We start from the raw sequence: 22,665 nt of genomic DNA, 5'->3' as shown, positions 1-22,665 counted from the left end.
GTACCTTCTCTGTTTAGTTCAGCAGCTCGAACTATTTTCTCCAGGAGCAGGTTGAAGAAGTCGCACGATAGGGAGTCGCCTTGTCTGAAACCTCGTTTGGTATCGAACGGCTCGGAGAGGTCCTTCCCGATCCTGACGGAGCTTTTCGTGTTGTTCAACGTCAGTTTACACAGCCGTATTAGTTTTGCGGGGATATCAAATTCAGACATCGCGCCCCTGTACGTTTAGCCTTATTAAATAGGCTGCGTACCTTCTTCCTTAGGTCTACGAGTTTCCTTGTCCACCGGGAGCAATTGTGCTTGTCTGTGGGTACTCCTAAGGGGCAGCTGTCATTGTACGCGTTAGTGATGGACCCGTTAAGCACGGTCAATCTGCTCTCCATTCCCGGGACCGTGGCGCTGCTGTCAGTCTGCCCCACCCTCTTCAATCCCTTATCTAGCCTCTCCCTGAAGGCACTCCAATTGGTCCTTCGCGGGTTGCGTCTAGGAGGGAATAGCTTGACCCGTGCCCTCAGCGCAAACCTTACAATTCTATGGTCCGACACTGGGGTAACGAACCGCTACACCGCAATCGACCAAACGATAAGAGATCAAATAAAGTATTCTTTAATACATTTAATTAAAAAATGTATATGTCCTTAACCTTGTAAATAATTTTATTTTTATTGTCAACTAAAATACAAAAATTTTGTTCATATAAATATTATTACTTTTTAATTTTTAGTGAGATATTCCATTCATTGCATTCTTGTTTATGTCCTTTATTACTAAAAATTATAAAAAACTTAAAATTTTAAAAAATTTTGCTCACATTTCCATAAATTTGGCTATTACGATTGGTAGTTCGCGTTCGAACGACGATTCGAACGAACGGATACGTTTATATACTCGTTCACGTATGTCATCATTCCAGATCACGATAGAAGCGTTACGATCACGTACGTCATAATACGAAATACAGGCTTTTACGTGACGAGTGATACGTTCACGGATGTAACGATTCGACCCCAGGTTTGTAACATCGTAGGTTGCTTCAATCCAAAGTCGAAAACATTTAAAATGCATTCTTGATAACTATCATTACTTCATCTATTAAGGGGCTATACCAGTGTGACGCATGAAAAATTAGGCGATTTTCGTGAATTTTTTTAAAAGAAAGTACTAGATTGAATGTTTCGAAGTTTTATGGACGTAATAAAGTATATTTTTAGCTATATTAAAAAAAAAAATTTACAAAAATATTGAAAAATAACGGAGTTATGTGCTGTCTGCGGAAGTGCCAAAAAAAAAGTGCCTCAACTGCTGGCATGATTCCGGTCGATTGTGTAGTTGAAACAAAAAAATTCAAAATGTTTATTAAACTTAAATATATTTTCTATACAATGAACTACGATCTTTGAAAAATATCAAAAATTACGAAAATGGCGTAATTTAAAAACAAAAATCGTTTTTTTTACGAAAAAAATGGTTTTTTTTTTAATGTCAAATTGACAAATATCAACCAATCAAAATGACCGTAGTCTATTGTATAGCAAATGTATTCAACTATATCCAGTTTTAATTTTAAGTCGATCGGTCAATTTCTCGTTGAGTTATAACGTCAGCAATTTTGAAAAATGTCGTTTCGCTGTTTAGAACGCTGCCATTCAGAAACTATTTACGACCTCACCGATTCACAGGATATTTTTTAATATATAAACTATCGAAAAAGTAAAAAAAAAAAAATTTGAAAGTGTCACACTGGTATAGCCCCTTAAAGAATAAAATGGTTCCTCATTTTAACGAGAATATTTATGAGTCTGCAACTAACATTGTTTTCTAAATAGAATTGCTTTGATTTTTCGTTTAAAATTTTTTCGATTGAAAATAGTTGAAAATTGTAATACTAAAAAATAGTTATGTTGATCTGAAGTTGAATTGCTTTAACTTAATTCAACCGAGCGAAAATGAAAACCGTTATAGGGGTATAATATTTTCAGATTGTTTGTTTACCGCGCCATTGAACAGTTTTCCCAAGACTTCTTTGAGACGATCTCCACAAGAAAGCCCACCGTCGGTCAACTGTTCATTTGCTGATGAATGGAGGCTTAGATCTGCGCATTCGAAAATTTGAATTTTCAAACATAAAAATATGCGAAAAATAAATATACCTGTTAATAATACTATTAATTTCAATTAGAAAGACACAAAAAGAGAATGAGTCGTGCAAAGAAAGAATTTATTAATTGCGAAAGCTTAAAGTCAAAACGGTTATTCAAAAATTTGACGAAATCTTATTCGTATATTTTTATCACGACAGAAAATCGCATAGGCAGATACTTTGCGATGGTACGCGAACGACACACAAAAATTCATAACAAACCAAACAGTACCTGTAACAAACAAAAATAGCGTAATAGCTACAGTGTTGAAAACAAGTTCCAACTTAAGGGGGTATTCTGGCCTGAATTTCAGTGTCGTAAAAAAAGGCAATTAATATTTTTACCATCCATTTTTTTATTAGTTATTTGTTAATTTTAGAAGAGTACAGAAAAAAATTAAAAACTAAAAAAACTAAAAAAATTCAAAAGTTATGAGCTGGCGAAGTGGGGGGTCTCTAAAAATTTCCACGTGACCATACCCATGATTTCAACCCTTCTAGTTATCTGAAACCAAAAAAAAAAAAAAAAATTATTAATCTTGAATAGAAAGTGGGAAAAAATTTGTTTCACAAAATGGCGACTGCCTAAAAAAAAAGTTTTTTTGGATCACTTTTTCTGACTATTTCGAATTTTTTAAAAATAATAAAAATAAAAATTTGGGGATGGGGCTAGTTCCAACCATAGACAAGCCTATAAAGACGACTCTATAAAAATTTCAAGTAAATCGATCCAGTAGAACCTGAGAAATCCTGGGGATCGTTCCGAAATTGTCAGTTTTGAGAAAAACGCGTTTAAAATTTCGTGTAATGTCTTTTTGTTCGATTAGTTTCGGTCGAACCAGTTTGGATGCCGGGTCAGAAAAATGCCTATATCTCCCAAAATAATTTGAATTTTGAAAAATCCTCTTGTACACATATTCTTGATTAGTTAAACTTTGAAAATATAAAAAAAAATTCGATTTTTTTAAATTTCTGGACCAGAACATCCCCTTAATTTGAGATGATTATATGGTATCTCCACAACAACGCTATAAAAATATTATGCCAATCACAAAATCTTCGCTAGCGGAGCCGCGGGCTTAGACCTAATAAAACAATAATATTAAAATTACATTTAATAAAACTAAATTTCAATGACATTTTAGCTAGCACCAAGTTTTTTTTGTACATTATTGTGAAACTACTTTTCAAACGTTAATGCTTTTCAATTTTCAATTTTGATACAGATGCCAAGTTTGCTTTTTCGAACAGTTTGCATTAGCGATCACGACCCATATTAGGTTCAACAGAGTGCGGTAGCTTCTTCTTCTTCTCCTTTAACAGCGTAGACACCGCTTACGCGGTTATAGCTAAGTTAACAACAGCGCTCCAGTCGTTTCTTCTTTCCGCTACGTGGCGCCAATAGGATATTCCAAGCGAAGCCAGGTCCTTCTCCACTTGGTCCTTTCAACGGATTGGAGGTCTTCTTTTTCCTTTGCTTCCTCCGGCGGGTACTGCGTCGAATACTTTCAGAGCTGGAGTGTTTTCATCCATCCGGACAACATGACCTAGCCAGCGTAGCCGCTGTCTTTTAATTCGCTGAACTATGTCAATGTCGTCATATATCTCATACAGCTCATCGTTCCATCGAATGCGATATTCGCAGTGGCCAACGCGCAAAGGACCATAAATCTTTCGCAGAACTTTTCTCTCGAAAACTCGCAACGTCGACTCATCAGTTGTCATCGTCCAGACCTCTGCACCATATAGCAAGACGGGTATTGTGAGTGACTTATGGAGTTTGGTTTTTGTTCGTCGAGAGAGGACTTTTTTTTCAAAATAATTTTATTTATTGTATCTGCTTTTTCTTAAAGCCTAACAATAAGTAATAAAATCGTAAATCTATTTAAAAACTAGACAGACTCAAGCCATTGATTGAGCCGTTTTGGTGATACGTCGCTCTTTAATACGCAGGCATATCTCTTCTTTTAAGTCGTGTTTGATCGCAGGAATGTACCAAAGCATTAGCCAAAGGGTCTGGGTGATCTCGGAGTTTAGATATATATTTAATTCTGCTGTCTTCTACTTCTTTTTTTACCATAGGAATACCAAGGTCTTTATGGATATTTTCGTTACGCATGTACCATTTTTGTGAACACGTTTTTGTTCTAAGCGTGCACAGTTGAATGCCATACATCCAAATCGGCTTTATGACCGCATTATATAAAAGCACTTTGTTATCTAGGCTAAGTTTGGAATTTTTATTTAAAAGCCAGTTTAAATTTGCAGCTCTAATCTTCATACATGTTGTTTTACTAGAGACATGTTTTCTCCACGTGAGCCTTCTATCTAGGTGAATACCAAGATATGTTACTTCGTTCGCTTGGGGTACTAAAATATTGTTTATTTTTACTGCCGGGCATATCTTTGGTCTTAGCGAAAATGTAATATGCTTACACTTCTGTTCATTTATGTTTATACGCCAGTTCGCTAGCCACTCTTCGACAGAACTTAAATGCTTCGCTAATATTCGTGATGCTAAAATTTGGCATTTGTTACGGCTCACTATAGCTGTGTCATCCACAAAAGTTGAAGTTAATACATTAATAGCTGTTGGAAGATCTGCTGTATATATGATGTATCCGTATAGTGTTGGGCCTAAAACACTGCCCTGTGGTACACCAGCCCTTATCTGTCGTTCATCAGATATAAAATCTCCCACTTTTACCATAAATTTTCTATTTGTTAAGTAAGATTCCAAGGTTTTATACAATCCTAAAGGTAGAATTTTTTTAATCTTATATAAAAGACCTTCGTGCCACACCTTATCAAACGCTTGAGCCACGTCTAGAAATATTGCTGAACAGTTTTCCCTGTGCTCAAATGCTTTCCTTATCTCGTTAGTAATTCTATTTACTTGCTCTATTGTGCCATGTTTCGCACGAAATCCGTATTGATGCATTGGTATTGTGTTATTTACGTGGAGGAAAGGAGACATCTTTGATAGTAATACTTTTTCAAATACTTTTGAAAGACGTGGTAGAAGACTTATTGGTCTGTATGAAGACGGCTGTGTTAAGTCTTTCCCAGGTTTATCTATCAAGATAATTTGCGACTTTTTCCATGAAATTGGATAGTATCCGAAACTAAGAATTGCATTGAAGAGCAAAGAGAACACCTCTACAGCAATAATTGGTAACTCAATTAGTATTTTTGGGGAAATTTTATCATTTCCCGGCGACTTTTTTGGATTAAGTTCTTTGATGATACCAATGATTTCAGAAGGTGAAGTCATAAGAGACTCGAGTGACTCTTTAGCTGTGTGGGGTAAGATTGGCAGCTTAAAGTTGTTCTTTGGCAAATTGGGTTGAAATTAAATTTTCTAGGTGGTTTGCAAAGCAATTAGCCTTTCCCTCGTCATTTCGAGCCCAATTTCCACCCAAGTCTCGTATAGGCAAGTTGGAGTTAGTTGGTGGCTTCATGGACTTTTGGGCTGTCCAAAGGGAATTTTGCTTGTTTGAATTTGGGCACAGCTTCTTTATATACATTTCGGTGTTCAATTCTTCCTCACGTTTGAGCGCTTTTTTTAATTTACGTACAGCAGCTTTCAATTGAAGCTGAGTGGAGGGGGAGCGATTTATCTGCCATTCACGTCTTGCACGTCTTTTTTCATTTACAAGCATCTCTATTTCTTTATTAGAGATTTTTCTGAGACCAAGCGGATTAAAGCTTTTGTTTGGTGTTGCTAAGACAGCTGCGCTGGTTATTATATCATTGACTTCTCTTATGCTTTCGTCAATATCTCTTCATGTATTTATTTTGTACTCAATATTAATGTGGCTACTGACGTATTTTTTATACTAGGCTGTGGTACTTTGTTTCTATTAAATATATTTACAACTGTCTTAATTCCAAAACCACATTCTTCCAATGCTTCTTTGACTTCACTAGAGTCTAGGGCGGACTCTATACCCTTGATTACAACAACTAGGCCCTTAGAGCTCTTCAGTTGATACGAATAATAATTTTTGTTTTTATTTGACAAAAATTTAACTATGTCCATAAAACTTTTTTCAGTGTAGGACTGAATTTTTGCTTCATCTAGATTGCCTTTTTTCAAAGGCACTAAATATATGGAAATTGTAAGTACCTACAATTTTACTTAATTCAGCAACGAGAGCATTACTGCTACGTTCGCGCAAATATATTGGAGGTGGTTTGGCATTAACGACTGTGGTGGTACCCTTCGCATCGTCGTCTGATCCATTGCTTAGTAAGGCAAACCTATTGCCATTTAAAACTTCCGGTTTATTCTTTATTGGTGTACCGCCTTGAAATTTATTGGGATTGACCGCTGACTTTGAAGGACTTAATTTCCTTTTAATGTTGATGTAGAGGTCAATGCCAGTTATGAGCTGGCGAAGTGGGGGGTCTCTAAAAATTTCCACGTGACCATACCCATGATTTCAACCCTTCTAGTTATCTGAAACCAAAAAAAAAAAAAAAATTATTAATCTTGAATAGAAAGTGGGAAAAAATTTGTTTCACCAAAATGGCGACTGCCTAAAAAAAAAGTTTTTTTGGATCACTTTTTCTGACTATTTCGAATTTTTTAAAAATAATAAAAATAAAAATTTGGGGATGGGGCTAGTTCCAACCATAGACAAGCCTATAAAGACGACTCTATAAAAATTTCAAGTAAATCGATCCAGTAGAACCTGAGAAATCCTGGGGATCGTTCCGAAATTGTCAGTTTTGAGAAAAACGCGTTTAAAATTTCGTGTAATGTCTTTTGTTCGATTAGTTTCGGTCGAACCAGTTTGGATGCCGGGTCAGAAAAATGCCTATATCTCCCAAAATAATTTGAATTTTGAAAAATCCTCTTGTACACATATTCTTGATTAGTTAAACTTTGAAAATATAAAAAAAAATTCGATTTTTTTAAATTTCTGGACCAGAACATCCCCTTAATTTGAGATGATTATATGGTATCTCCACAACAACGCTATAAAAATATTATGCCAATCACAAAATCTTCGCTAGCGGAGCCGCGGGCTTAGCCTAATAAAACAATAATATTAAAATTACATTTAATAAAACTAAATTTCAATGACATTTTAGCTAGCACCAAGTTTTTTTTGTACATTATTGTGAAACTACTTTTCAAACGTTAATGCTTTTCAATTTTCAATTTTGATACAGATGCCAAGTTTGCTTTTTCGAACAGTTTGCATTAGCGATCACGACCCATATTAGGTTCAACAGAGTGCGGTAGCTTCTTCTTCTTCTCCTTTAACAGCGTAGACACCGCTTACGCGGTTATAGCTAAGTTAACAACAGCGCTCCAGTCGTTTCTTCTTTCCGCTACGTGGCGCCAATTGGATATTCCAAGCGAAGCCAGGTCCTTCTCCACTTGGTCCTTTCAACGGATTGGAGGTCTTCTTTTTCCTTTGCTTCCTCCGGCGGGTACTGCGTCGAATACTTTCAGAGCTGGAGCGTTTTCATCCATCCGGACAACATGACCTAGCCAGCGTAGCCGCTGTCTTTTAATTCGCTGAACTATGTCAATGTCGTCATATATCTCATACAGCTCATCGTTCCATCGAATGCGATATTCGCAGTGGCCAACGCGCAAAGGACCATAAATCTTTCGCAGAACTTTTCTCTCGAAAACTCGCAACGTCGACTCATCAGTTGTCATCGTCCAGACCTCTGCACCATATAGCAAGACGGGTATTGTGAGTGACTTATGGAGTTTGGTTTTTGTTCGTCGAGAGAGGACTTTTTTTTTCAAAATAATTTTATTTATTGTATCTGCTTTTTCTTAAAGCCTAACAATAAGTAATAAAATCGTAAATCTATTTAAAAACTAGACAGACTCAAGCCATTGATTGAGCCGTTTTGGTGATACGTCGCTCTTTAATACGCAGGCATATCTCTTCTTTTAAGTCGTGTTTGATCGCAGGAATGTACCAAAGCATTAGCCAAAGGGTCTGGGTGATCTCGGAGTTTAGATATATATTTAATTCTGCTGTCTTCTACTTCTTTTTTTACCATAGGAATACCAAGGTCTTTATGGATATTTTCGTTACGCATGTACCATGGTGAACACGTTTTTGTTCTAAGCGTGCACAGTTGAATGCCATACATCCAAATCGGCCTTATGACCGCATTATATAAAAGCACTTTGTTATCTAGGCTAAGTTTGGAATTTTTATTTAAAAGCCAGTTTAAATTTGCAGCTCTAATCTTCATACATGTTGTTTTACTAGAGACATGTTTTCTCCACGTGAGCCTTCTATCTAGGTGAATACCAAGATATGTTACTTCGTTCGCTTGGGGTACTAAAATATTGTTTATTTTTACTGCCGGGCATATCTTTGGTCTTAGCGAAAATGTAATATGCTTACACTTCTGTTCATTTATGTTTATACGCCAGTTCGCTAGCCACTCTTCGACAGAACTTAAATGCTTCGCTAATATTCGTGATGCTAAAATGTGGCATTTGTTACGGCTCACTATAGCTGTGTCATCCACAAAAGTTGAAGTTAATACATTAATAGCTGTTGGAAGATCTGCTGTATATATGATGTATCCGTATAGTGTTGGGCCTAAAACACTGCCCTGTGGTACACCAGCCCTTATCTGTCGTTCATCAGATATAAAATCTCCCACTTTTACCATAAATTTTCTATTTGTTAAGTAAGATTCCAAGGTTTTATACAATCCTAAAGGTAGAATTTTTTTAATCTTATATAAAAGACCTTCGTGCCACACCTTATCAAACGCTTGAGCTACTTCTAGAAATATTGCTGAACAGTACTCCCTGTGCTCAAATGCTTTCCTTATCTCGTTAGTAATTCTATTTACTTGCTCTATTGTGCCATGTTTCGCACGAAATCCGTATTGATGCATTGGTATTGTGTTATTTACGTGGAGGAAAGGAGACATCTTTGATAGTAATACTTTTTCAAATACTTTTGAAAGACGTGGTAGAAGACTTATTGGTCTGTATGAAGACGGCTGTGTTAAGTCTTTCCCAGGTTTATCTATCAAGATAATTTGCGACTTTTTCCATGAAATTGGATAGTATCCGAAACTAAGAATTGCATTGAAGAGCAAAGAGAACACCTCTACAGCAATAATTGGTAACTCAATTAGTATTTTTGGGGAAATTTTATCATTTCCCGGCGACTTTTTTGGATTAAGTTCTTTGATGATACCAATGATTTCAGAAGGTGAAGTCATAAGAGACTCGAGTGACTCTTTAGCTGTGTGGGGTAAGATTGGCAGCTTAAAGTTGTTCTTTGGCAAATTGGGTTGAAATTAAATTTTCTAGGTGGTTTGCAAAGCAATTAGCCTTTCCCTCGTCATTTCGAGCCCAATTTCCACCCAAGTCTCGTATAGGCAAGTTGGAGTTAGTTGGTGGCTTCATGGACTTTTGGGCTGTCCAAAGGGAATTTTGCTTGTTTGAATTTGGGCACAGCTTCTTTATATACATTTCGGTGTTCAATTCTTCCTCACGTTTGAGCGCTTTTTTTAATTTACGTACAGCAGCTTTCAATTGAAGCTGAGTGGAGGGGGAGCGATTTATCTGCCATTCACGTCTTGCACGTCTTTTTTCATTTACAAGCATCTCTATTTCTTTATTAGAGATTTTTCTGAGACCAAGCGGATTAAAGCTTTTGTTTGGTGTTGCTAAGACAGCTGCGCTGGTTATTATATCATTGACTTCTCTTATGCTTTCGTCAATATCTCTTCCTGTATTTATTTTGTACTCAATATTAATGTGGCTACTGACGTATTTTTTATACTAGGCTGTGGTACTTTGTTTCTATTAAATATATTTACAACTGTCTTAATTCCAAAACCACATTCTTCCAATGCTTCTTTGACTTCACTAGAGTCTAGGGCGGACTCTATACCCTTGATTACAACAACTAGGCCCTTAGAGCTCTTCAGTTGATACGAATAATAATTTTTGTTTTTATTTGACAAAAATTTAACTATGTCCATAAAACTTTTTTCAGTGTAGGACTGAATTTTTGCTTCATCTAGATTGCCTTTTTTCAAAGGCACTAAATATATGGAAATTGTAAGTACCTACAATTTTACTTAATTCAGCAACGAGAGCATTACTGCTACGTTCGCGCAAATATATTGGAGGTGGTTTGGCATTAACGACTGTGGTGGTACCCTTCGCATCGTCGTCTGATCCATTGCTTAGTAAGGCAAACCTATTGCCATTTAAAACTTCCGGTTTATTCTTTATTGGTGTACCGCCTTGAAATTTATTGGGATTGACCGCTGACTTTGAAGGACTTAATTTCCTTTTAATGTTGATGTAGAGGTCAATGCCAGTTTGTACAGACTGGCCTTTTTTTATTGGTACATTCTCACCTTGCTTTATGTTGTTCTTCGCTGCCTGCGTACTTGCAGGTACCTGCTTAGTTGTTGGTGTGATCACGTTTGCTGCTAGCCGTTGTTGACTGCCGTTCTCTTCTGCTTTTGCTTTTTGAAAGCTCTGCTTATGGTGCTGGTCAGTTGGTCGCTGCGATGACTCATCCTTTTCACCGTCGCTTTGTTTGTTAGTAGGAGCTGAACTCGCAGGCTCTACAAAGCTGAAGTAGTCATTCAGAGAATGCCTACGGCCTTGTTGGTGGGGCTGCGCTGCGCTCATGCTTTTGTATTTTTTTTTGTTTTATTTCCCACTTATTATTTGTTATTGTATTATGTTTATTGTTTCTAAACAGTTTATGATTTTTTATGTTTTGATTTTCACTTTCGGCGTTATTGGCTATTGCTTGCACTTAATGCAAATTTTTTAATATTTGTTTATTTTGTTTTATTTTTATTTTTGTTTTTTTTTCGAAAGTTTCTGCGGAGCGCATGAAAGCACGTCCGTTTAGATTGAAAACTCGAACAGAAAAAAAACAAAAAACAAAACCAGAGAGGACTTAGCTTCTCAATTGCCTACTCAGTCCGAAGTAGCACCTGTTGGCAAGAGTTATCCTGCGTTGGATTTTCAGGCTGACATTGTTGGTGGTGTTTACGCTGGTTCCAAGATAGACGAAATTATCTATGACTTCAAAGTTCAAAGTCAACACTGACGTGAGAACCAAGTCGCTAGTGCGACGACTGTTTGGTTGATGACAGGTTACTGCCAGACCCATTTGCTTTGCTTCCTTGTCCAGCCTGGAGAGAGGAGAACTAACGGCGCGGGTGTTGAGGCCGATGATATCAATATCATCGGCATACGCCAGCAGCTGTACACTCTTATAGAAGATGGTACCTCCTCTATTTAGTTCTGCAGCTCGAACCATTTTCTCCAGAAGCAGGTTGAAGAAGTCGCACGATAGGGAGTCGCCTTGTCTGAAACTTCGTTTGGTATCGAACGGCTCGGAGAGGTCCTTCCCGATCCTGACGGAGCTTTTAGTGTTGCTCAACGTCGGTTTACACAGCCGTATTAGTTTTGCGGGGATACCAAATTCAGACATCGCGGCATAAAGGCAGCTCCTTTTCGTGCTGTCGAAAGCAGCTTTGAAATCGACGAAGAGGTGGTGTGCGTCAATTCTCCTTTCACGGGTTTTTTCCAAAATTTGGCGCATGGTGAATATCTGGTCGGTTGTTGATTTGCCAGGTCTAAACCCACACTGATAAAGTCCAACCAGTTTGTTGATGGTGGGCTTTAATCTTTCACACAATACGCTCGATAGAACCTTATACCCGATGTTGAGGAGGCTAATCCCACGGTAGTTGGCGCAGATTGTGGGGCCTCCTTTTTTATGGATTGGGCATTGCACACTTAAAATCCAACCGTTGGGCATGCTTTCGTCCGACCATATTTTACAAAGAAGCTGATGCATGGTCCTTATCAGTTCTTCGCCGCCATGTTTAAATAGCTCGGCCGGCAATCCGTCGGCCCCTGCCGCTTTGTTGTTCTTCAGGCGGGCAATTGCTATTCCAACTTCTTCATGGTCGGGTAATGGAACGTCTGCTCCATCGTCATCGATTGGGGAACCGGGTTCTCCTTCTCCTGGTGTTGTGCGTTCACTGCCATTCAGCAGGCTGGAGAAGTGTGCCCTCCATAATTTAAGTATGCTCTGGGCATCGGTGACTAGATCACCTTTGGGGGTTCTACAAGAGTATGCTCCGGCCTTGAAACCTTCTGTAAGCCGCCGCATTTTTTCGTAGAATTTTCGAGCATTACCCCTGTCGGCCAGCTTATCAAGCGTCTCGCTTCCCTCTTCAACTCTCGGTATCTATCCCATCCTGCACGTGTTGTAGTCAATCGTAACGTTGCGAGGTAGGCAGTCTGTTTTCTCTCCGCTGCGACACGGCACTCCTCGTCGTACCAGCTGTTCTTTTGCATTTTCCGAAAACCAATGGTTTCGGTTGCAGCTGTACGTAAGGAGTTTGAAATGCCGTCCCACAGTTCTTTTATACCGAGTTGTTGACGTGTGCTCTCAGAGAGCAGGAGTGCGACCCGAGTAGAAAATCGTTCCGCTTTCTGTTGCGATTGCGGCTTCTCGACGTCGAACCTTCCTTGTGTTTGTTGACGTGTGTTTTTTGCTGCACAGAGGCGGGTGCGAATCTTAGCTGCAACAAGATAGTGGTCCGAGTCGATGTTAGGACCTCGGAGCGTACGCACGTCTAGAACACTGGAGACGAGTCTTCCGCCTATCACAACATGGTCGATCTGGTTGGTGGCTTTTTGATCCGGAGACATACAGGTAGCTTGATGTATTTTCTTGTGCTGGAATCTAGTGTTACAGATAACCATATTTCGGGCCCCGGCGAAGTCGATCAGATTCAACCCATTTGGGGATGTTTCGTCGTGGAGGCTGAATTTACCGACCGTGGTGCCAAAGATACCTTCTTTGCCCACCCTGGCGTTAAAATCGCCAAGCACGATTTTGACATCGAGGCGGGGGCAGCTCTCATAAGTGCGCTCCAAGCGCTCATAGAAGGCATCTTTGGTCATATCATCCTTCTCTTCCGTCGGTGCGTGTGCGCAAATCAGCGATATGCTGAGGAACCTCGCTTTGTTGCGGATTGTGGCTAGACGCTCATTCACCGGAGTGAATGATAGTACTTGGCGACGGAGGCTCAAGTACTACTACGAATCCCACACCTAACTTGCGCTCCTTTATATGGCCACTGTAGTAAAAACCACAAGGACCTATTCGTCTTTGTCCTTGTCCCTTCCATCGCATTTCTTGGACAGCGGTGATGTCAGCCTTCACTCTAACGATGACATCAACCAGCTGGGCAGTCGCACCTTCCCAATTAAGGGACCGGACATTCCAGGTGCATGCCTTCAATTCGTAGTGCTTGTTTCGTTTGCTATGGTCGTCATCAAAAGGGCAGTCTCTCATCCGAGGCTGTTGTTGCTTTTTCATTGGTATGATTTTTTTTATGTAGAAGTTCAAGTTCAAGTTTGGGACGCCACGTAAAAAAGGAAAGGAAGGAAAGTCTTTCCACTGTTGTAAATTCGGTTATAACTGCGTTTTTTACGTGGCGAATCCCTAACCCGGCGCACAATCCTTACATGTAGCTTCTTCAGTGAAGCAAAAACTGCAAACATTTCAAGTGCTCATTATCCAACTGCTGTAATGGATTGGAAGAGAGTCTCCTGTAAAGGCGTCACATGTATTCACTTTGAAGAGATTTTCAATCTGAATTTATCACACTTTATCAGCAGGATATCTTAGAAGGCGTGGTAAATCAGTTAAGATTTACTCTCTTCGATCGAAGGCATTGAATCTTCTAGCAAGATTGTTGTTGTTGTAGAAGGAAAGTAACATGTTACATGTCATCGAGGTCACTTAACAGGAGGCCCGGGAAACGAGCTGTTTCGATGGGGGGCCAAAGGGAAAAAGAGGTTAACTGAGTTAGTTTCATGGGTCATGCCAGGAGGTGATTAGTATGGTGCGGGGACTCTTTGCATGCAAGACATGAATTGGGTATGTCAGTCTAAAATGAAGCTGCGCTAGGGTCACTCTTGTTTCACGCTGCAATTCGAGCTCGAATATTACTCCTAAAAGTTTAGGATGGTTGACCGTCAGAATTCTGACTCCGTCGGCGGAAGTTATGTATGTACTCCTTCGTTAGTAATATAGGATAGCCAGTGGACTTAGTAGGGCAAGATTTAGGCTCCTAGCAGTGAAGAAGCGAGAAAATTCTGGGAGATAGACGGTCACAAATTTAGCACATCCCACCTATTCCATACCCGGTGTCATTATCGCACAATCATCTGCGTATAAGTTTAAAGAGACTCCTTCTGGTGGTTCTAGCAGCTTCGAAATAGAGTGATTGAGCAGTAGTGAGGAGAGGACACCACTCTACGGCACCCCCTGTTTAATTCTCCTTCCTTTAGAATGATCATCTCGAAATAGTACCGCTGATTGTTGACTGCTCAGATAGTTCATGGTCCACCTCTTAAGTCCTGGAGGGGGCTTAGTTTGTTCGATGTCCTCAAGTAGCGCTGTATAGTTGACTGTGTCGAAGACTTTCGAAAAGTCTGCCGCTACTAGGACAGTTTTCTCGTAAAAGACCCTTGAAATGAGAATCGACACGCACCACCTCTTCGTCGATTTAAAGCTGTTTAACAGCACGAAAAGAAACCGCCTTTATGCCGCGATGTCTGAATTTTTTATCGCCGCAAAACTAATACGGCTGTGTAAACTGACGTTGAGCAACACCAAAAGCTCGGTCAGCCATTCGATATCAAACGAAGTTTCAGACAAGGCGATTCCCTTTTGTGCGACTTCTTCAATCTATTCTTGGAGTCAGCCTCGAAATCCAACACAGAATAACTTGCCAACAGGTGTTACTTCGCTCTAAGTAGGTAATTGAAAACAAAAGCTAAAATTTATAAGTCACTCATTACACCCGTCCGGCTATATGGTACAGAGACATAGACGATGACAACATCTGCTGGTAGAAGAAACGACTGCCGCGCTGTTGTCAACTCGGCTATAACAGCGTTAGCGGTGTCCAAGCCAATAAAGAAGAAGATGTCGTTATCATGCTTACTTTTTGTTGTTACTCTTCACAATCGCATTTTAGCGAAATTTAATTGAACAAAAAAATAGCACACATTTTGTTATTTGTACAAATATTAATTGTGAAATAATAAGAGCACGGCTGAACTTTGTCAAAGAACATTAGGAAAATAATCCTTTGAAGCGCTTAAACAAAGGCGAATCGTATTGGATCCGATGGCAACCATGTGTCCATCGCGACATGTGTGAGGCATATTACTCCAGATACACCAAAAAAATCGTTAAGCACGGCGGTGGTAGCGTGTTGGTCTAAGGACCGTTTTCCTGGTATAGCGTTGGATCATTGGTGTGAATAGAAGGCAGAATTTACCAATTTTTATACCTCAATATTCTTAAAAATACTATAGAACCATTTGCGTTCGAATCGATTCGTCTGAGTTGGATTTTTTGTATGACAAAGATTCAAAGCACGCAGCTAAAAATGTGAAGAAATAGTTCACTGCAGAAAGCTGACCAATGTAAGGTCCCGATGCAAACCTCATTAAAAACTTATAGAGAAATGTTAAAATGCTCAGCGGTAAAAAAAAAATCAAAAATGCTGAAGAACTTTGGAATGTGTCAGGTGTGAGAAGTTGGTGAAAAGTTTACCCCCAAAGTTTTTAATACAAATAGAGTAGTGCCTTTAAGATACGACATCTAACGTCTCAAAATAAGACGAAATCGGACTGTTACTTACCAAGTCACCGGATACCGAATATGTGGACCTGAGGACGTATGACTGACTTTTTTTCGGAAATGACTATAAATCTCTAAGTTAACTAATGCACCTTAGAATACGACTTTCCTGGTAGTAGGGTATCCTGGTGCTAAAAATGGGTAAAATCTGGTCATTGGTTCGCATAGGCACAAAATACTTAACAGAAGGTTTTTTCAAAACTCCGTTTGACTTAATGCCATATACAGGGTTTGTCCAGAAAGTAATATGATTGAGTCGATTAAAAAAAAATTATTAAACCAATCATTACAATTCTTTAAAAACTTTCAAAATAGGGTCTTTCGCGTCGATGCCGCGCTGTCAGCAAGATTTCCAAGTATTGAAGCCATCACGGAAGGCATTCTCCGGAATAGTCGCTTGCTGCTTGCATCCCCTCTGTCGTCTCAAAACGCTTGCCTTTCATCGTTATTTTCAGGCAAGGACACAAAAAAAAAGTTCGGGATGCCGACCTTGGTTAGGTAGCTGTTCACAAGAAAGGCGGTGTAAGCCGGGGCGTTGCCGTGGTGAAACATCCAATCGGCTGCGATGTATTGTCGGACCCAATGACTCTTCGTTTGAGTCTCTTGAGGATTTCCTCGTAAAACTTGTTCTTAACAGTTTGTCCAAGAGGAACAAATTCATGGTGGACGATGCCTTTTATTTCAAAAAAGGCAATTTCACTTTGGATTTGCTCATTCTTCCGGTCTTCATCAGAGACCTCTTCCCGGCTTCGTGCCACCGAAACACACCACTTCTTGCTTAAGCAACACTCACAGAAACACGTTTCCCGAAAATGTTTGTCCTGACTCTCTAGGTGCTCGGAGACAACTGACCACCAGCTCGTTCGTTAGCTAGGAACGCCCTCTACCGAATCCAGTCGGTGCGCGCACGCTCCGAAGTACAGCGGAAGGAAATCAGTCCTATTACTTTCCGGACAAACCCTGTATATCGGTCAAAATGTTAAATTTAGAGAGTATCTTTTTACTGCAACGAAATGTTTTTATGCCAAAAACATATAAAATCGACGAAATCTTTCACCTAATATGAAAGTGTTTCAGCACTTCACCATAAGAACGATTGTTTAAACATTAGTTAATGATGGACCGATCTGTCGGAAATCAAGTTCATCGCTGCCGTTTAAATCTTCCATTGTTTTGTGCAATGCTTCGAAAATATTTGTGCGTCATTATGTAATCATCTTAAATTGTGACTGATTTTTGTAACACTGCAGCTTTTAATTTTTTTTATTTTTAATTTTAAACTATGTATTGTGTTGTGATATTAAAAATATCTAACCGTTACCATATGGTGCGTCCAAGAAAAAACCGCCATGTTCAGTAGAAACAGTCAATATAATCGACATTAGTAGTCAACAATTACTGTAATCCTGCAGTACACATGTGTTGTTATTATTATTATTTTTTTAAATAATGAAATATAAAATACTCAAATGATTTCGCTATGAATTTTGAACACTAAGCTACCTTCGCACAAATTGTCAGCCAAATCGGTTCAAATAAGATAAATATATATAATTGTTATGCATTTGTTATCTGATGTTTATTTTTAATAAAATAATCTATTTTTAATAAAATAATATATTTTTAATAAAATAATTATGTATTTTAACAGGGGCGCCTTCTCTGTCGTCAAACGTTGTGTTCAAAAATCAACACAATTCGAGTTCGCAGCGAAAATAATCAACACAAAGAAACTCACCGCAAGAGGTAAGAGAACTAAAATACTCGTTTAAATTTCACATTTCTTTGTATTCCCTCTTGTATATCGGGTACATTCAGCCTTATCGTAAACTTGGAGTGAATAAATCATCCCATAATTTTTTTCCTCGCGAACAAAAAATTCGTTTCATGAGTGTCGTGTGAAATAATCGAATTTCAATTATACTATGATAAACTTCGACAAGCTATCACATATGGTTTTGTTTTGATTAAATGGCATTGAAAAAGTTTCTCAACTTATAAAGCAGTTTTTAATTTTATAACTGCATAAATTATGCATATAACAACGTTTCGATATGTAGGCAGTTTTGAACGAATAGTGGATTAAAAAAGAAACTTGACGTAGAAATCGCTTACGCGGTTATAGCCGAATTAACAACAGCGCACCAGTCGTTTCTTCTTTTCGCAATTCGGCGCCAAATAGAGATTCCAAGCGAAGTCAGGTCCTTCTGCACCTGGTCCCAACAAACTGAGTGGAGGTCTTCCTCTACCTCTGATTCCCCTGGCAGGTACTGCGTCGAATACTTTCAGAGCTGGAGTGTTTTCGTCCATTCGGACAACATGACCTAGCCAGCGTACCCGCTGTCTTTTAATTCGCTGAACTATGTCAATGTCGTCATATATCTTATACAGCTCATCGTTTCATCGAATGCGATATTCGCAGTGGCCAACGCGCAAAGGACCACAAATCTTTCGCAGAACTTTTCTCTCGAAAACTCGCAACGTTGACTCATCAGATGTTGTCATCGTCCATGCCTCTGCACCATATAGCAGGACGGGAATAATGAGTGACTTATAGAGTTCTATTTTTGTTCTTTACCTCTTAATTGCCTATTTAGTCCGACGTAGCACCTGTCCGCAAGAGTTATTCTGCGATGGATTTCGAGGCTGACGTTGTTGTTGGTGTTAATACTGGTACCAAGATAGACAAAGTTATCTACGACTTCGAAGTTATGACTGTCCGCTGTGTTTTTGAGCGCCGTAGAGTAAGGCAGAAGGCTTGTTCGCCTTCTCCTGGCGTTATGCATTCACTGCCGTTTAGCAGGCTGGAGAAGTTTTCCGTCCACAATTTTAGTATGCTCTGGGTATCGGTTACTACGTCACCTCCTTGGGTTACACAAGAGTATGCTCCGGTCTTGAAACCTACTGTTAGCCGCCGCATAGAATTTTCGAACATTACCCCTGTCGGCCAGCTTATCAAGCTCTTCGTACTCACGCATTTCGGCCTCTTTCTTCTTCTGTCTGCAAATGCGTCTCGCTTCCCTCTTCAACTCTCGGTATCTATCCCATCCCGCACGTGTAGTGGTCGATCGTAACGTTGCGAGGTAGGCAGTCTGTTTTCAATTCGCTGCAACACAGCACTCTTCATCGTACCAGCTGTTCTTTTACATTTTCCGAAAACCAATGGTTTCGGTTTGCAGCTGTACGTAAGGAGCTTCACATAGCGTCCCAGAATTCCCTTATACCAAGTTGTTGACGAGTGCTCTCAAAGAGCAGGAGTGCAAGTCTGTTGTGATTGCAGCTTCTCGACGTCAGACCTTCCTTGTGTTTGTTCGCATGCGTTTTTAGTTGCACAGAGGCGGGTGCGAATCTTGGCTGCATCAAGATAGGGGTCCGAGTCGATGTTAGGACCATCTGAAACACTGGACACGTGTCTTCCGTCTATCACAACATGATCGATCTGGTTGGTGGTTTTTCAATCCGGAGTCAGCCAGGTGGCTTGATGAATTTTCTTTTGCTGGAATCTAGTAATACAGATAACCATATTTCGGGCCCCGGCGAAGTCGATCAGCCTCAACCCATTCAGGGATGTTTCATCGTGGAGGCTGAATGTACCGACCGTAGTGCCAAATATACCTTCTTTGCCCACCCTGGCGTTAAAGTCGCCTAGCACGATTTTGATATCGTGGCTAGGGCAGCTTTCATAGGTGCGCTCCAAGCGCTCATTGAAGGCATCTTCATGACCAAAGATGCCTTCTGTGAGCGCTTGGAGCGCACCAATGAAAGCTGCCCCAGGCACGATATCAAATTCGGTGGTGTTCAAAAAAAAGGAGAACAATTCATGAGATAACAATTAATGACCAAAGATGCCTTGTGTGAGCGCTTGGAGCGCACTTATGAAAGCCGCCCCAGCCATGAAAATGCGTATTGTGGCTAGACGTTCATCCACCGTAGTGAATGACAGTCTACTCGGCGACGGAGTCTTCTCACACCAAATTTGCACTCCTGTATATGGCCACTGTAGTAAATGTAAAAAGACCTTTCATCCCTCAGTCCTTGTCTCGTCCATCGCATTTCTTGGACGGCGGTGATGTCTCACTCACTCTAACAAGGACTTTCAGGTGCATTTTTTCAAATCGTAGTCCTTAATTCTTTTGGCATGGTCGTAATCAAAAGGTGTCTCTCATTCGATGCTTGTTGTTCTTTTTTCATTGGGTGCGTACGTTTGGCGGGTCCCAAACCGCCTACCAGAAAGTGGTAGGACTGAGTCGATTTAAAAAAATTTATTGAACCAATCGTTAAAATTCCTTAAAACCTTTCAAAATAGGCTCCGTCTGCGTTGATGCAGTGCTGTTAGCGCGATTTTCAAGCATTGAAAGCAGGTGTATTGAGGTGTACTGCTTGGATCCCCTATGTCGTCTCAAAAATGCTTGCTCTTTCATCGGCCTTTTCAGGCAAAGAGAGAAAAATGTCCGGCCAAGCATTCGCTGTGGCGGGATGCTGCGAAAGCGTTGGGATGCCGGCCTGGCTAGCGTTCACAAGCAAGGTGGTGTGAGCCGGGGCGTTGTCGTGTGCAATCTCCCACCGGCTGCGCCGACGTGCGCCAATCGGAAGATCGCATCTGTGTCTCGAGATCATACTCGCAGAGATCCATGACTCTAGGAAAGCCCTCTACCATATCCAGTCGGTGCGCGTAAATTATGTATATATGTGACCTGGCCTACGGAAAGGGGGCTTTAGGTGTCAAAAAAGGAGAACAATTAATGAGAAACTGACGAAACGAGTTGTTTATTTTTACAGCTGTTTCCCAGAAAACTAGTTTTCGCACGTTAGCTCCCTTTTCGTAGACCAGGCCACATATATATTTATCTTTATATATAAAAATTACAAGTCACGTTGTTTGTCCGTGATGTACTCCTAAACTTCTGATCCAATTTTAGCAAAATTTAGCACACTGTGTCCCGTTCGAACCAACTTAGAAGATATGATAGTACAAATAATTCATAAATAAAAAATACATTGAAAGCTCTATTAAATTTATGTTTATTATGCATGACATCTCCATTAACTACGCACATTGCCGGTCCCACAATTTGTTGATGTTTATAAAGTACAATATTAAGTGAGGGACTATTAACTGACAAAAAGAAAAGATCAAGAACCAGACTTTGGAGACATTCTCAATTCATTATTTTTTTCCACTGAAATTTATTTGTGATGAACATATTCAAAATTAAATCGTGCACAATCCTCAGATTCTTATACCGACAAAAACATGTTCGCCTCATTCGTAACAAAATTCTTCACTGTATTTAATAGTTATTATACCGATAACCGCGTGGCCGGATCCACTAGTATATACAAGATGCTTTCCAAAGTAAACAGGACTTACAAAAACGCAGAAAAAATGGTTTTTTTTTGGCAAAATCGATTTATTTTATTCAAAATAGTCTCCTTCTGCTTCAATATAGATTTTTGCACGGTCCAAAAGCATGTCGAACGAGTGTTTTAGCTCGTTGGCCAGTATGGCCGCAAGCCTTTGAATGGCCTTTACGTCTGCAAACTACGTCTTTCATAAGCAAATGCATTTTTCCGAAAAGGAAGGCGTCGCACGGTGCCATATCAGGTGAATACGGGGAGTGGTTAATGGTTAAAGTGTGATTTTTGGTCAAATAATCGCCTTTCGAATGTTGGATTCTGAGAAATTTTTGGTCGTCAGTTAATTCGTAAGCACAAATGTTCTGTCAAAATGAGATAAATCGATGTTTTGAAGACGTTCAGTTCCCTTTTTATGAACTTCAATGATGGAATGGGATAGGCAATAACCGCCATAAACTTGTTTCATGAATTGAAACGTTTCGGTAAAAAGTACCAATTTGAAACAAAAATTTAATGTTGCTCTTTGTTCAGCTCACTTCGCACCGAGCTAACACAAAACATCGACTTTAAACGCAATAACTTCATTTCCAATTGATGAAATGTCATGAAATTCTTAGTGGACAATCGATAAAAATAGTAGATTTTAACGCACCAGTCGACATATAGATGGCGCCACTAGAGGCCATTTACAAAGACTAGCATTCTTTTTTAAATATACTTCTTTATTCTTCGACTGTGGTCTTAAGACTAATTTTAAATTATTTTATTAGGGTCCGGTACTCGAAGTGTAACCAATTCAAAAAGCCATATCTTCGGTTTGCAAAATTATTTTTATTTATTTTTTAAAGTACAAAATGTGTGCAAAAATAATCACAAATTCAGGACCAATTCACTTTTGCTCGATATGACCACCTTTTGCTTTAACTATGGCCTTGAGAAGGTCAAAAAACGAATCGCAAGCTGCCCGAATGTGACTTCCCGGTATTTTGGCCCACTCACGGACAATGGCTTTCTTCGGCATCTCGAGACTGGTGTATTTTTTACTTCAGGCCTTGCTTTCCAAAATGGCTCAGAGAGAAAAATCCATTGGATTCACATCTGGTGAATTCGAGAGTCATTGTGTGGTCGTAATGAAGTTCGGAACGATGTTTTTCAGCCGTTCTTGGTCCACTCTGCGGTGAGAGCGGCCTAAGCCATTATTTGTGGCGGGTGCTGCCTCCTGGTGGCCAACCGAGAGACTTAGATTCTCGTATAAACGGTCGGTCAAGTAAACTCTGTCGTTTTGAGAGTTTACGAATTGCTCAATTGGAAAATTTTTCTCGTCAGAAAACACAATGGTCGGAATTTGACCGATTTTGGAACTTGTAAAGCTTGACCTTGAGCTCATTTTTCAATATGCGTCGGATGCTGCGGTCGGATATTTTCAGTTCTTTAGCCATTTGATTAG

At 39.6% G+C, this 22,665-nt stretch overlaps 1 protein-coding gene and 1 long non-coding RNA gene across 7 annotated transcripts in view; one reads left to right on the top strand and one right to left on the bottom strand.

The window, feature by feature from the left end:
• Nucleotides 1–17,606, top strand: part of LOC126766239 (uncharacterized) — a 107,599-nt gene extending 89,993 nt beyond the window's left edge. For all 6 annotated transcript variants that reach the window (XR_007668754.1, XR_007668756.1, XR_007668752.1 and 3 more), the window contains one exon: nucleotides 17,512–17,606. This is a non-coding gene — a long non-coding RNA (uncharacterized LOC126766239). The remainder of the gene's footprint in view (nucleotides 1–17,511) is intronic.
• Nucleotides 1–22,665, bottom strand: part of LOC126766148 (uncharacterized) — an 897,272-nt gene that overhangs the window by 346,598 nt on the left and 528,009 nt on the right. The window lies entirely within an intron of this gene.

Source organism: Bactrocera neohumeralis, unplaced genomic scaffold (genome assembly GCF_024586455.1).
Source record: "Bactrocera neohumeralis isolate Rockhampton unplaced genomic scaffold, APGP_CSIRO_Bneo_wtdbg2-racon-allhic-juicebox.fasta_v2 cluster11, whole genome shotgun sequence".
Lineage (NCBI taxonomy): Eukaryota > Metazoa > Arthropoda > Insecta > Diptera > Tephritidae > Bactrocera > Bactrocera neohumeralis.
This window is presented reverse-complemented; position numbering and strand designations above follow the sequence as displayed.